Genomic DNA, 14,367 nt, shown 5'->3' with positions numbered 1-14,367 from the left:
GCCAACTCCAACTGGGCAAGGTGGTCAGCGACAATGTGGCTGCCCTGAACCTGGCCAAAATAACATATGCTCCCTGCTTGGCGCACGTCATCAACCTAGTGGTGCAATGCTTTCTAAATAAGTACACTAGCTTGTGCAAGGTGCTTGCAAAGTCCTGGAGACTGTCCATGCAATTCAGGCAATGTAATGCTCTGCTGAACCTACCGCTACACTGCCTAATCTACGTCTACGACATGCCAATTCTATGAAACTTGACATTGCTCATGCTCAAGCATCTGTATGAGCAGTGGAAAGTCGTGAACTATTTTGTCATGCACCAGACCACTTCAGCAGCGGATGGAGCTTGTGTTGCTTTGAGGTCAGGCAGTGGCAGCTCATCTGAGATACCTGTCGGGTGCTGAAGCCCTTCGAAGAGGCCTCAAAGTTTGTCAGCAGGGATAACTGGCACGAACAACATCATCCCTCTCATATTTATCTTAGAACAGACGCTGACGCTTGTGCAGCAGAGGATCATGGCGGAAGAAGAGGAACTGACGCCTCCTGCTGCCTGCCCTATTGCTGTTGGGGAATGGGGACTGTGGGGATTCGATCTGATAGTTAGGACTAGTGGATTCAGTATAGAGGCAAAGTACACAGTTCTTGAATAAAACAGCAGTGTTTATTCACACATTGGTGTATAACAAAATGCAGATAAGGTGTAGCACAAAACGTAGGTGGCTTGGTGTTTGTTCACACAAGGAAAGTCGATAAACAATAAAAGTCACCTCTTCTCCAGGATGTTAATTCACACCCTGTTAGCAGTTCCGCCTCATCAAGTCCATAGGCGGCCTGTTCGCCTTTAGAGGGGCCTGAGTCCTCCAGCCGGGTTCAAACCTCAGATTCCAACACAGCCCTCAGATAACAGCAACAGACCTCCTGAGCTCCACTATCAGACAGAGGTAATCCTCCCCACCTGGCAGTGCTGGCTGGTTTTTATGCCTGGCAAAACCTGGCCTGGAATATGGGGAGTAGTCACCCACCCAGCACTTTGACTACTCCCAGTAAGAGCTGTCCTGGATCAGCTATTACAGCCATACTGCAGCCATACTAATTATTAATGTGTCAAACAGCAACTGCTGCTGACACATAAAAAACAGCTCTTACTTCACCGAGGCCAGGAACCTCTGTGACACGTACCTATCATCCACGATGATTCCTTGTACCTTCTTACATGCCTCCCCCCTTTATTCAACCCTGAAGGGGGGTTAACACATTTCATACAGTATACTCGGGACAGGGCATCCGCGTTTCCCTGCAACCGGCCTGCCCGGTGTTCTACTGAGAACTTAAAGTTTTGTAAGGACAGGAACCACCTGGTGACTTGGGCATTTCTCTCTTTGGCCTGGCTCATCCACTTGAGAGGAGAGTGGTCCGTCACCAGGCGGAATGTTCTCTCCAACAAATAATAGTGGAGAGACTCGAGTGCCCACTTGATAGCCAGGCACTCTCTCTCCACTATACTGTACCTGGTCTTGTCTGGGGTGAGCTTGCGTCAATGGGATGCTCCTCTCCATTGATTTCCTGAGACAGTATTGCACTGAGGCCTACTTCGGACCCACACAGGGGACCCACACAGGGCTGATTTCAAAGCGGAGAAAGCCTCTTCCGCCCGGTCATTCCAGTGAACCATCACTGACTTGTGTCCCTTAAATAACCCTGTCAATGGCGCGGCTACAGTAGCAAAGTGGGGAATAATTCTGATGTAATAGCCTATCATTCCTAGGAATGACTTTACTTGTTTAGTGGTGACAGGTCGGGACCAATTTCTTATCGCCTCTATTTTGTTTACTTGGGGTTTCACTCCGCACCCAATGACATACCTCAGGTATTTTGTCTCCTCTAACCCTATCACGCATTTTTTGGGGTTAGCAGTTAGTCCAGCTTTTCGAAGAGAGTCTACCACAGCCTGCACTTTGGGCAGGTGACTTTCCCAGTCGGTACTGTGGATGACAATATCGTCCAGGTAAGCCGAAGCATATCGACGATGTGGTCGCAGCACAATGTCCATTAGCCTTTGGAAAGTGGTGGGAGCGCCATGCAGACCAAAGGGTAACACTGGTATAGCTCCTTTGGTGTAATGAAGGCCGTTTTATCTTTGGCAGCCTCCTTTAAGGAAACCTGCCAGTACCCTTTGGCTTTTCCTAACCTCTCAATCAGCTCATCTAACCGGAGCATGGGAAACGCATCAAACTTAGAGATTTCTGTTAGTTTCAGGGAATCGTTACAAAATCATAACGACCCTACTGGCTTTGGTATTAAGACTATCGGACTGGCCCACTCACTTTTGGACTCCTCAATGATGTCTAGTTGCAGCATTAGCTGCACTTCCTCTGAGATGGCTTGTTGCCGAGCCTCAAGGTACCCGGCATGGTTTCAACCAGATTTTGGCCTGAGGCTCAGTGACAATGTCATGCTGGATTATGGAACTGCGTCCAGGTCTGAGAACACGTCCGTGTTCCTGCTGACGAACTCCCTGGCCTCCTGAGTCTATTTAGAGAAGAGGCTGTCAGCAATCTTCACTGTGGCCACCGCTTCCCTTACATCAGACTGAGGGTCCGGAACCTCTCCTCCTAGAAAACTCGGCCGTGGGCTATCGTCAGTACTGGTCTCCCTATCTTTCCAAGGTTTGAGAAAATTTACATGGTACACCTGCTATGGCTTCCGCCGCCTACGCTGGTGTACCTTGTAGTTTACTTCTCCAACCTTTTCGAGTACCTCCTAGGGTCCCTGCCACCTAGCCAGTAACCTACTGTCCACTTTCGGTACCAGAACCAAAACCCGATCTATTGGGTTAAAGATCCGGACCCGAGCCTGCCGGTTATACACCCGACTTTGAGCTCGCTGAGCTGCCTCCATATGTTCTTTTACCAGCGGCAACACGGTTTACATACGTTCCTGCATCTGGGTAACATATTCAATAATGCTTTTATATGGTGTGGGTTGTTGCTCACACGCCTCTTTGGCTATATCCAATAGACCACGTGGATTTCTACCATATAGACGTTCCAAGGGCGAGAACCCAGTAGAGGCCTGGGGCACGTCTCGCACTGCAAACATAAGATAGGGCAGAAGAAGGTCCCAGTCCTTCCCATCCTTAGACACTACTCGTTTTAACATGGTTTTTAACATTTTATTAAACCTTTCTACTAGGCCATCAGTTTGCAGGTGATAGACGGACATCCGTATCTGCTTGATGTTCAGCAACTTACAGAGTTACCGCATGACCTTGGACATAAAAGGGGTCCCCTGGTCAGTCAGAACCTCTTTAGGTTGCCCCACTCTGGAGAACATCTCCATTAACTAATTTTCTATGAGTTTGGCCGATGTATGTCGCAGTGGCACTGACTCCTGGTACCGAGTGGCATAGTCTAGGACTACCAAGATATGTTGGTGCCCTCTAGCGGACTTTGGTACTGGGCCTACGAGATCCATAGTGATTCTATGAAATGGAGTATCAATAATCGGGAGAGGCACTAAGGGACTGCGGAACAGGTGCTGGGGACTAGTTGTTTGGCAGGTCGGGCAAGACTTGCAAAAGTCATCCACCTCTCTAAACACATTGGGCCAGTCAAACCGTTGTAGTATCCGGTCCTGTGTCTTCTGCAGTCCCAGACGATCCCTGAGAACATGTTGGTGGGCTAACTCTAACTCAAGTTTTCAATAAGCCTGGGGCACTACCAACTGTTCAGTGGGTTCACCCTGCAGCTGGTTTACCCGATATAGCATATTCTGGTTCATCACAAAAAAATGAAACTTCAACTCTGCCCCAGGTTGTTGGGGTACCCCATCAACTACTACCACATTCTCCCAAGCCCAGGATAGGGTTGGGTCTCGGCTTTGGGCTGTACCGAATCTCTCCATGGAGACGTTGAGGTCTGCCAACTCAGGTACCGGTGGCAATTCCCCCACGTCTCCCACCATTACCCTATGCAGGGTTGTCTCCCTCTCTTCCACTGAGATGGCGGTTACCCCTACTGCTGGCCCTTCGGCCTTAGATTCCATCTGTTCTGGTTGTCCTCCTGAACAAGGCCAATCTCCTGAGCTCACCCCTGACTCAGGGGCACCAGTCACTCCCACAACTGGCCATAGGGCCGGGAAACCCGAAAAGTCTCTCCCTATTATGAGTTTGTAGTACAAGTTTGCAGCGACTGCCACTTCGTGGGTACACCTGCCGGCTGCCGTGGTTAGAGTCACCAGTGCTGTGGGGTAGTCTTTCAAGTCTTCGTGAATGCACATCACCCCAACTTTCCGGGCAGTATGCTCAGCGGACCGCACTAAGGTAGTCCTTACTAGGGTCGCCAAGCTCCCTGAATCCAGCAGCGCCTCAACTTGAGTGTCTCCCACTTCCACTTGGCACAAGTGGTCTAGAGCCTCCGTGGTACCTGTGTCACACAGTTTCATAGCATACAGTGACTGACGGTAACCACAATTAGTGTCCATGGGCTCAACCTGATGGGACACTCAGCCCTTATATGGCCAGGTTCCTGACACCGTCAGCAAATTACCTGGGTATGGCCCATAGTGGGAACCTCCCAGGTGGGTTTTACCGGCTCATACCGTTGGGCTTGGGGTGGGGAGTTATGGGGTTTACCTGCCCCCCTCCCGAAAGAATGCCCCTTAAGATTCTTAGTGGCCTGATAGCGTTTCACCAGGTCCACCATTTCCAGGACATTTCCAGGAGACAAATGGCTGATCCAGAGCTGGAGAGGGGATGGCAGCGCCCTCCAGAATATGTTAGCCAATAGTCTATCCAGCATAGCCGTGGGGCACAGCACATCAGGCTGTAGCCACTTTTTCAAAAGGTGGAGTAAGTCATAATACTGGGGTCTCGCGGGCTCAGCCGGTTTAAACCCCCACTGATGTACCCGCCGGGCTCGGAACAGCACATTAACCCCTAGTCTTGCCAAAATCTCACCCTTTACCTTCGGGTAGTCAGCCGCATGATTGTCCAGCAAGTCGAAATATATGCGCTGGGACTCTGATGCCAGGAAAGGAGCGATGACCTCAGCCATCGATGACCTCAGCCCAGTGGTCTTGGGGCAGCTTTTCCCTGGTGGGCACTTTCTCATAGATCGCCAGGTCGGTTTCGATGTTGTCTGCGGGTGTCATCTTAGGGATCGCTACACGGATTTCTATCCGGGCATTATGGACGCTTGGGGTTGCTCCTCTGTCTGAAAAGCCATCACGTGTTGTAGCAGCAACTGGTTTGTCTCTTGCTGCTGCTTATTAGCCTCCCGTTGATGCAGGTTGGTCTCTCGCTGCTGTAGATTAGCTTCCACGAGGGCCTTCACAACAGCCTCTATTTTGTCGTGGGGTACGGGTTGTAATACCGCTGGTTTGATGTACGACATTCAACCGTGCCCAAAAATGCAAACCAAAAAATATATATAGGCGTTCACGCCAGCCTCACTGCGCTTGCATGCATCCTCCACCAAATGTGAGGATTCTCTCTGATAGTTAGGACTAGCGGATGTTTATTCACACATTGGTGTATAACAAAATGCAGATAAGGTGTATCACAAAACACAGGTGGCTTGATGTTTGTTCACACACAAGGAAAGTCCATAAACAATAAAAGTCACCTTTTCTCCTTTTGTTAATTCACACCCTGTTAGCAGTTCAGCCTAATCAAGTCTATAGGCGGCGTGTTTGCCTTTAGAGGGGCCTGAGTCCTCCAGCCCGGCTCAAATCTCAGATCCCAACACAGCCCTAAGATCACAGCGCACAGACCTCCTGAGCTCCACTGTCAGACGGAGGTAATCCTCCTCACCTGTCAGTGCTGGCTGTTTTTTATGCCTGGCAAAACCCGGCCTGGAACATGGGGAGTAGTCACCCACCCAGCACTTTGACTACTCCCAGTAAGAGCCGTTCCAGATCAGCTATTACAGCCAAACTAAGTATCAAGGTGTCAAACAGCAACTGCTCCTGACAAAACACGGATGCCGCCTGTGTGCATTCCTCAATTTGCGGAATGGAATGGGCAGCCCATTATAGAAATGCCTATACATGCTCTAGATTTTTTGTGGGGCTATGGAACAGAATGTCACATGGTGTGCTGTCCGCATTATTTGCGGCTCCATTGAAATGAATTTGTCTGCACCCGTTCCGCAAAATTGCGGAATGGATGCGGACTCATTTGTACGGTCGTGCGAATGAGCCCTCAAAGGCAATGCTGGGGCCTGCATCATGCCACCAATACCTGAGGGTCAGTTTCCATATACTCACTCCAAACGGTTGAAATTTTTGAGGGGGTTGAGGGGATATTAACAGGGTTGAATTTTTTTTTTTTTTGGGGGGGTCAACATGATTGACATGTAATTTTATCAACATGGTTGACATGTAATATTTATTTTTATTTGGGGGGGGGGGGGGAGAAATGCGGGGTTGTCAATTTCATGAGGTGGCATATATGCGTCATTACTGTATTAATACAGAAATTTTCTAACAGTCCAGGCAGGAATGCGAATAGACTTCTCCTTACTGCCAGTGCTCCATCTTGCCACTCTTGCTTTCTGCCTACCTTCTATCATATTCTGCATTATGTCACTAATGCAACTTGCCAACCATCACGTTCCCCAAAGACACTTTTTTTTGTCCACAAATATAGCTCAAATAATGATTTTACTGTGAGCCATGTTTGTTTTTATATTACTTTTTTTATCCCATAACACTGTCTGTGTTTAAACATCATCTGCTCCCAATAATGGACAATTTTTGAACGCTTTGGGATATGAAAAAACATGAGACATGTGCCGACGCTGTGGCTTTTTAAACATGCTATATGATAACACCGTCATGTGCGTTTACCTATAGCTATGTATGTCAGTGTCACTCAGACATAATTTACTATTGCTGTCATTGCGTTCCAGAGCTTGGGGACTGGGAATGTTGGAGGGGGAAAAAAATCATAAAAAATTAATTTAAAAAAGATAACTAGTTTTCCCTAAAAATTATGAATCCTAGGAGGCTAGAGGGGTTATATACCAACTTTCAAGGCAATTGGAACAACTTCAGCTTGACCTGAACTGAGTTGGGTACAAACCAAACGTTTTCAAAAATTCGACGAACCTTGCACGCCCGATTTTACCACATAACTTGCGTGTTTGGAAATAATAAATAATAATAATAATCTTTATTTATATATGGCCAGCATATTCTACAGTGCCTTACAAACAGGGGGTTCAAGTACAGAGTCATTAATAGATAAATAAAATAAATACATTGTCAGAAGAAAAGACCACCTTTATAATTGACTCTGTCAACAGATTTTTTATCAGGGGTGTACTAACTGAAAAAAAATCACGAAAAAGATACAAAACATCCTGCACGATATGATAGTAAATATGCGGATGTGCATGGCTACATTTATAAAATCATTTAAAAATAATGCACTAAAACAACAGATGCAAGCATTATATATGGACTAAGCCCTCACTCTAATAACAAAATCTGAGACTCTCAGCCAATATATTTTGATCAAAACACATCTGTGCTCACCTACCCAGCGCCAAGATGGTCTCAGTTAGGCAGGTCCTACTTTAAACCTACCTAATGGATTTTTTATTAATGTCCATTTACATTAATGTAAAATAAATAAAATAAAAATTATAAATTTAAAAAGTACCATATTTTTTGCCCCATAAGATGCATTTTTTTGCCGCAAGTGGGGGAAAAATGCCCCTGTGTCTTATGGGGTGAATACTAATGAAGCTTAGTATTGGAGGACCGGGAAGCAGTGAAGGCTTTGTACTTACCCCTTCCTGGTCCTCGGCTGTCAGCTGTGAAGGCTGCGCGCAGCGTGACTGCGCTCTGTGATCTCATGCTGTGCGCAGCCTTCACAGCACAGCTGGGAGACAGAACGTGCTGGAGGAGAGGAGCGGTGGCGTCTGAAGCAGGAGAGGTAAGTGGTTGTTTTATTTTTATTTTAACCCATATGAGGCTGATGGGGGCTTAAAACACTGCTGGGGGCTGAAATGAGGCTACTGGGGGCTGAAATGAGGCTACTAGGGGCTGATATGAGGCTACTGGGGGCTAGCATGAGGCTACTAAGGGCTGGTATAAGGCTACTGGCGGGCAGAATGAGGCTACTGGAGGCTAAAATCAGGCTACTGGGGGCTGATGAAAGGCATGTGCCTCTTATCTGAGGTCTAATTGGGGGTCATTCACATTGGTGTCTCAGCTGAGGTCTGATTGGGGGTCTGATCTGACGTCTTATTGGGGTCTTATTAACATTAAGGATCTTATTGGGGCTGTAAGCTCAGATCTGATTAACATTGGGGGTCTGATTGGTGGACTGACCTGAGGTGTAATGAAAAAAAAATATTTTTTTATTGTCCCCTTCTAAAACCTAGGTGTGTCTTATGGTCTGGTGCGTCTAATAGTGCTAAAAATGCAGTATATATTTTCCCATTCCCAAAAGTTCATGCTCTGATTTGTAGACCATAAATAAAGGGGTTGGTGAAGTGAGATATGACTGACACCATGGCTTTCATTTTTACAGGATATGACAGATATGACATCCGTTCTCAGCTATCATAATCTGCTAGGATAAATTTAGTTCTCAATACATGTAGAAAACATAATGGTGTATTTTGGAATATTTTTATTTTTTGAAATTGTTGTCAATCTCTTCAGAATATTTATAAGTTTATTAACAACACACAGAGAACTAACATCTCATTACTGATCTTCACGGCCTTTTCACCCCCTTTCTATTCCCTGAAAAGCTTCAATTTGTATGAGAGGTAACCTTGAACCCCATGGAATTGACTTCTCCAAAGGAAAGGGCCAAAGGCTGTGCTCCTGCCATTTGTCCTGTACATCAACTCAAAGAACAATCTGGAAAAAGTTTGTCTGCTACATGGGAGCTCAGTTTCCCATGAAAATCCGTCTCACTTCCCATATGTCACTTCTCCTGCCCTCTGTTGCCTGGCGAATACATTAGCACCAACATATTACCAACTGTTGTGACAAAGGTTAAATTTTCCCTTTGTGTCTGAGTCCCAAACTGGGCTTGTTTAATCATTGCTGCATCAATTATCGCTTTGTAAAAAAAAAAAAAACTCACAATGAACACTGACAAAGACGACTTGCTGAATGTCTGGGGTGCCAAAGACTTTCCTGTGTCATGTACAGGACATTTGTGAGTGTAGTGGAAGACTATCTATTATTTGCAGCATCTAAATAAATAAAAATAATTCATCCTCAAATAACAAAAGAAGTAAACTGAAGTCATAAGGGGGGATTTATTCATGAGGGTAGTATTTGAAGTCAGTTTTACTTAAGTCTGCATTGGTGTACTTCCATCCAAATGTACCAAATGACACCCCGGATAATGACATACAGATTGCCTGTCCTTAATATTGGCCATCAGTAAGTACCTGAAAACCCCTATATTAGGGATGAGCGAACTCGAACTGTATAGTTCGGGTTCGTACCGAATTTTGGGGTGTCCGTGACACGGACCCGAACCCGGACATTTTCGTAAAAGTCCGGGTTCGGGTTCGGTGTTCGTCGCTTTCTTCGCGCTTTTGTGACGCTTTCTTGGCGCTTTTTGAAAGGCTGCAAAGCAGCCAATCAACAAGCGTCATACTACTTGCCCCAAGAGGCCATCACAGCCATGCCTACTATTGGCATGGCTGTGATTGGCCAGAGCACCATGTGACCCAGCCTCTATTTAAGCTGGAGTCACATAGCGCCGCCCGTCACTCTGCTCTGATTAGCGTAGGGAGAGGTTGCGGCTGCGACAGTAGGGCGAGATTAGGCAGATTAACTCCTCCAAAGGACTTGATTAACTGATCGATCTGCAGCTGTGGATCATTGAGCTGCTGATCCTCAATTGCTCACTGTTTTTAGGCTGCCCAGACCGTTTGTCAGTCACATTTTTCTGGGGTGATCGGCGGCCATTTTGTGTCTTGTGGTGCGCCAGCACAAGCTGCGACCAAGTGCATTTAACCCTCAATGGTGTGGTTGTTTTTTGGCTAAAGCCTACATCAGGGTGAAGCTGTCACACCAAGTGCATTTAACCCTCAGTAGTGTGGTTGGTCAAGCTATCACACCAAGTGCATTTAACCAGCAATAGTCTGTTCATTTTTTGGCCATATACTACATCAGGGGCAAGCTGCGCCCATCACCAAGTGCATTTAACCAGCAATAGTGTGGTTATTTTTTGGCCATATCCCAGTCTAATTCTGTCACTAAATCCATACCGGTCACCCAGCGCCTAAATACTAGGCCTCAAATTTATATCCCGCTAAATCTCTCGTTACCGCTGTCCTGTTGTGGCTGGGAAAGTTATTTAGTGTCCGTCAAAGCACATTTTTTGTTCTGGGTTGAAATACAATTCCCAATTTAGCAATTTAAAAATTTAGTGGTTTCTGCTGTATCAGAGCTATTTGAAATCTATCCCTAAAAGGGTATATAATATTCAAGGTGCACATAGGGTCATTCAGAATAACTTCACACACCCGCTACTGTGCATTTCCAAGTCTAATTCTGTCACTAAACCCATACCTGTCACCCAGCGCCTAAATACTAGGCCTCAAATTTATATCCAGCTAAATCTGTCCTTAGTGCTGTAGCTGGGCGAGTTATTTAGTGTCCGTTCAAGCACATTTCTTGTTCTGGGTTGAAATACAATTCCCAATTTAGCAATTTCATAATTTAGTGGTTTCTGCTATATCAGAGCTATTTGAAATCTATCCCTAAAAGGGTATATAATATTCAAGGTGCACATTGGGTCATTCAGAATAACTTCACACACACCCGCTACTGTGTATTTCCAAGTCTAATTCTGTCACTAAACCCATACCTGTCACCCAGCGCCTAAATACTAGGCCTCAAATTTATATCCTGCTAAATCTCTCGTTAGTGCTGTAGCTGGGCGAGTTATTTAGTGTCCGTTCAAGCACATTTCTTGTTCTGGGTTGAAATACAATTCCCAATTTAGCAATTTCATAATTTAGTGGTTTCTGCTATATCAGAGCTATTTGAAATCTATCCCTAAAAGGGTATATAATATTCAAGGTGCACATTGGGTCATTCAGAATAACTTCACACACACCCGCTACTGTGTATTTCCAAGTCTAATTCTGTCACTAAACCCATACCTGTCACCCAGCGCCTAAATACTAGGCCTTAAATTTATATCCTGCTAAATCTCTCGTTAGTGCTGTAGCTGGGCGAGTTATTTAGTGTCCGTTCAAGCACATTTCTTGTTCTGGGTTGAAATACAATTCCCAATTTAGCAATTTCATAATTTAGTGGTTTCTGCTATATCAGAGCTATTTGAAATCTATCCCTAAAAGGGTATATAATATTCAAGGTGCACATTGGGTCATTCAGAATAACTTCACACACACCCGCTACTGTGTATTTCCAAGTCTAATTCTGTCACTAAACCCATACCTGTCACCCAGCGCCTAAATACTAGGCCTCAAATTTATATCCTGCTAAATCTCTCGTTAGTGCTGTAGCTGGGCGAGTTATTTAGTGTCCGTTCAAGCACATTTCTTGTTCTGGGTTGAAATACAATTCCCAATTTAGCAATTTCATAATTTAGTGGTTTCTGCTATATCAGAGCTATTTGAAATCTATCCCTAAAAGGGTATATAATATTCAAGGTGCACATTGGGTCATTCAGAATAACTTCACACACACCCGCTACTGTGTATTTCCAAGTCTAATTCTGTCACTAAACCCATACCTGTCACCCAGCGCCTAAATACTAGGCCTCAAATTTATATCCTGCTAAATCTCTCGTTAGTGCTGTAGCTGGGCGAGTTATTTAGTGTCCGTTCAAGCACATTTCTTGTTCTGGGTTGAAATACAATTCCCAATTTAGCAATTTCATAATTTAGTGGTTTCTGCTATATCAGAGCTATTTGAAATCTATCCCTAAAAGGGTATATAATATTCAAGGTGCACATTGGGTCATTCAGAATAACTTCACACACACCCGCTACTGTGTATTTCCAAGTCTAATTCTGTCACTAAACCCATACCTGTCACCCAGCGCCTAAATACTAGGCCTCAAATTTATATCCTGCTAAATCTCTCGTTAGTGCTGTAGCTGGGCGAGTTATTTAGTGTCCGTTCAAGCACATTTCTTGTTCTGGGTTGAAATACAATTCCCAATTTAGCAATTTCATAATTTAGTGGTTTCTGCTATATCAGAGCTATTTGAAATCTATCCCTAAAAGGGTATATAATATTCAAGGTGCACATTGGGTCATTCAGAATAACTTCACACACACCCGCTACTGTGTATTTCCAAGTCTAATTCTGTCACTAAACCCATACCTGTCACCCAGCGCCTAAATACTAGGCCTCAAATTTATATCCTGCTAAATCTCTCGTTAGTGCTGTAGCTGGGCGAGTTATTTAGTGTCCGTTCAAGCACATTTCTTGTTCTGGGTTGAAATACAATTCCCAATTTAGCAATTTCATAATTTAGTGGTTTCTGCTATATCAGAGCTATTTGAAATCTATCCCTAAAAGGGTATATAATATTCAAGGTGCACATTGGGTCATTCAGAATAACTTCACACACACCCGCTACTGTGTATTTCCAAGTCTAATTCTGTCACTAAACCCATACCTGTCACCCAGCGCCTAAATACTAGGCCTCAAATTTATATCCTGCTAAATCTCTCGTTAGTGCTGTAGCTGGGCGAGTTATTTAGTGTCCGTTCAAGCACATTTCTTGTTCTGGGTTGAAATACAATTCCCAATTTAGCAATTTCATAATTTAGTGGTTTCTGCTATATCAGAGCTATTTGAAATCTATCCCTAAAAGGGTATATAATATTCAAGGTGCACATTGGGTCATTCAGAATAACTTCACACACACCCGCTACTGTGTATTTCCAAGTCTAATTCTGTCACTAAACCCATACCTGTCACCCAGCGCCTAAATACTAGGCCTCAAATTTATATCCTGCTAAATCTCTCGTTAGTGCTGTAGCTGGGCGAGTTATTTAGTGTCCGTTCAAGCACATTTCTTGTTCTGGGTTGAAATACAATTCCCAATTTAGCAATTTCATAATTTAGTGGTTTCTGCTATATCAGAGCTATTTGAAATCTATCCCTAAAAGGGTATATAATATTCAAGGTGCACATTGGGTCATTCAGAATAACTTCACACACACCCGCTACTGTGTATTTCCAAGTCTAATTCTGTCACTAAACCCATACCTGTCACCCAGCGCCTAAATACTAGGCCTCAAATTTATATCCTGCTAAATCTCTCGTTAGTGCTGTAGCTGGGCGAGTTATTTAGTGTCCGTTCAAGCACATTTCTTGTTCTGGGTTGAAATACAATTCCCAATTTAGCAATTTCATAATTTAGTGGTTTCTGCTATATCAGAGCTATTTGAAATCTATCCCTAAAAGGGTATATAATATTCAAGGTGCACATTGGGTCATTCAGAATAACTTCACACACACCCGCTACTGTGTATTTCCAAGTCTAATTCTGTCACTAAACCCATACCTGTCACCCAGCGCCTAAATACTAGGCCTCAAATTTATATCCTGCTAAATCTCTCGTTAGTGCTGTAGCTGGGCGAGTTATTTAGTGTCCGTTCAAGCACATTTCTTGTTCTGGGTTGAAATACAATTCCCAATTTAGCAATTTCATAATTTAGTGGTTTCTGCTATATCAGAGCTATTTGAAATCTATCCCTAAAAGGGTATATAATATTCAAGGTGCACATTGGGTCATTCAGAATAACTTCACACACACACGCTTCTGTGCATTTCCAAGTCTAATTCTGTCACTAAATCCATACCGGTCACCCAGCGCCTAAATACTAGGCCTCAAATTTATATCCCGCTGAATTTGAATACAATACATTGGGCCAAATAATATATTTGTTGTTGTGGTGAACCATAACAATGAGAAAAACATCTAGTAAGGGACGCGGACGTGGACATGGTCGTGGTGGTGTTAGTGGACCCTCTGGTGCTGGGAGAGGACGTGGCCGTTCTGCCACATCCACACGTCCTAGTGTACCAACTACCTCAGGTCCCAGTAGCCGCCAGAATTTACAGCGATATATGGTGGGGCCCAATGCCGTTCTAAGGATGGTAAGGCCTGAGCAGGTACAGGCATTAGTCAATTGGGTGGCCGACAGTGGATCCAGCACGTTCACATTATCTCCCACCCAGTCTTCTGCAGAAAGCGCACAGATGGCGCCTGAAAACCAACCCCATCAGTCTGTCACATCACCCCCATGCATACCAGGGAAACTGTCTCAGCCTCAAGTTATGCAGCAGTCTCTTATGCTGTTTGAAGACTCCGCTGGCAGGGTTTCCCAAGGGCATCCA

Source organism: Bufo gargarizans, chromosome 6 (genome assembly GCF_014858855.1).
Source record: "Bufo gargarizans isolate SCDJY-AF-19 chromosome 6, ASM1485885v1, whole genome shotgun sequence".
NCBI lineage: Eukaryota > Metazoa > Chordata > Amphibia > Anura > Bufonidae > Bufo > Bufo gargarizans.
Note: the sequence above shows the minus strand (reverse complement) of the source record.